Genomic DNA, 2,500 nt, shown 5'->3' on the forward strand with positions numbered 1-2,500 from the left:
GGGGAAAAAGAATATCAATAAGATCATTGCTGAAGCGCTTGGGACTAAGACCAACAAGCAAGTCTCTGACAAGAGACGGGACCTAAGTAAAAAGACAGGGGCCCCAATGTCAGACAGCTTACATTTTTCTTCTAGGCCTCTTGAGACATTGTCTCCCCCACCAAATGTAACAACGGGGACTTCATCCATACTCGCTCAAGCAGCTGAGCGGCTTACGAATGAGAATTCTGGGACCCTGGAAAAGCCTGCAATGGAGGCAATAAAGGCTTGGCTTAACGGCGAGGGCCAACATGATGCCCTCGTAGAAACTGCCACAGCATTGATGCTTTGTCCGATGAGATTGGTGAAAAACAAAGGCAAACGTTCAAAACCTGAGAACGACATTATTAAACCCAGGATATTACCCACACGATCTTGGATGAAGAAGAGAGTGGAAAAACGAGGAAGCTTCATGAAGCACCAGAAGCTCTTCTTTAAGAACCGCTCTCTTCTTGCGTCCTTAGTCCTGGATGGCACTGAATGTCATGAATGCCGAATCCCGAACGCAGATGTATATCGTTTTTACTGCGAAAAATGGGAGAAGGTGTTGCCATTCAATGGCCTGGGCCAATTTAAGTCATCAGGTGTTGCAAATAACGAATACTTTGAGCCCCTAATTTCGGTGGAGGAAGTTCAGACTGCCATACGGGCCATTAAACCAACGTCAGCAGCTGGGCCAGATGGCCTAACAAGGGCTGCAATCTGTGCTGCCGACCCCGAGGGTCGGACACTGACAGCCCTATTTAATGCATGGATGATTACAGGAATTATTCCCAAAGAGTTGAAAAAGAATAGGACGATTCTTATTCCTAAGGTTATGGACGATGAAAAGCTGAAAGAATTGGGGAACTGGAGACCAATAACGATTGGTTCAATGATTCTGAGATTATTTTCCAGAATAATGACTGCACGTCTTGCTCGTGCTTGTCCCTTAAACCCAAGGCAGCGTGGTTTTATAGCGGCATCTGGCTGCTCTGAAAATCTTAAGGCGCTACAGGACCTTATGAGACACGCTAAGAAATTGCACAGGCCGTTGGCTGTCATGTTCATCGACATAGCGAAAGCTTTTGACTCGGTTTCGCATGCTCATATTTTATGGGTGTTAAGGCACAAGAAAGTAGATGAACACGTGGTGGGCATCATCCAGAACGCCTACGATCGGTGTACGACCTCGTTCAAAAGCAATGGCGAGTCGACTCGAGAAATTAGCATACGTGTTGGTGTCAAACAGGGTGACCCCATGTCACCCCTGCTCTTCAATCTTGCCATGGACCCTTTGATATGCACCCTAGAGTCACACGGAGTTGGGTACTCCATTGATACCGACCACGTGACAGCTCTTGCGTTTGCTGATGATTTGGTGTTGGTGAGCGAATCTTGGGTTGGTATGGCCGCCAATCTAGCGATCTTGGAATCATTTTGTGGGCTATCGGGATTGGAGGTTCAGGCCAGAAAGTGCCAGGGCTTCATGATAAGCCCAACCAAAGATTCATATACGGTGAACAACTGCGACCCATGGACTATCAAAAATAAAGATGTCCATATGATCCAACCTGATGAATCAACGAAATACCTTGGTCTGAAAATTGGCCCTTGGACTGGCACTATACAGCCTGATCTACATTGTCAGCTAAAGACATGGATCTCGAAAATCGATGAGGTGCCTCTGAAGCCAACTCAGAAGGTTGAACTACTCAATGCCTATGCCCTACCCAGATTGTTATATCCTGCAGACCACTCGGACTGCAAGCAATCAACTCTCCGTGGGTTGGACCAAGAGATTAGAAAGGCGGTAAAAGGATGGCTCCACCTTCCTGCTTCAACTTGTGATGGACTGTTATATGCCAGAGCCCGAGACGGAGGCCTTGCCATCTTGAAACTGGAAAAAACAATCCCTTCGGTTCAAGTTAGAAGGCTGCAACGTATAGCAAACTCGTCCGATGCTATCACCCGTAATATTGTGTCCTCGCAGGGTATGGAGGAAGAATACCGTAATTTGTGGGTACGAGCAGGGGGTGACAGTGATGCAATCCCAACATTCGTTCTCAGGGACTCGGTGTCAAAAGAACCTGTATATCCGAGACCCTGCGATTGGAGGGAGCATGAATTTCAGAGATGGTGCGAAAAGCCGGTTCAAGGAAGGGGCATTGTAAACTTTGCGCATGATAGAATCAGTAATGCTTGGTTGAGGCCATGGTGCGGCTTTAAACAATGCTTCTTTATCGCAGCACTACAACTAAGGGCAAATATTTACCCAACAAGAGAAAGCTTGAACAGAGGCAGAGATGGGGCCTTACGTTCCTGCAGGAAATGCTCTGCCAGACTCGAGTCCCTTTCGCACATTCTCGGTCAATGTCCTGCAGTACAGAAAGCAAGAATTGCGCGACATAACAAGATCAGTAACATTCTGGCAGACGAAGCGGCTAGATTGGGCTGGTCTGTATACAAAGAGCCACGGTTC

General features: G+C 47.2%; 1 pseudogene; it reads left to right on the forward strand.

Annotated features, from left to right (window-relative positions):
- LOC142911590 (28S ribosomal RNA) overlaps window positions 1-2,500 on the forward strand; it is a 10,710-nt pseudogene that overhangs the window by 4,257 nt on the left and 3,953 nt on the right.

The sequence above is a fragment of the Petromyzon marinus genome, unplaced genomic scaffold, assembly GCF_048934315.1.
Source record: "Petromyzon marinus isolate PM22_M1 ecotype Great Lakes invasive population unplaced genomic scaffold, UKy_Petmar_22M1.pri1.0 PM_G_Scaffold_18, whole genome shotgun sequence".
NCBI lineage: Eukaryota > Metazoa > Chordata > Hyperoartia > Petromyzontiformes > Petromyzontidae > Petromyzon > Petromyzon marinus.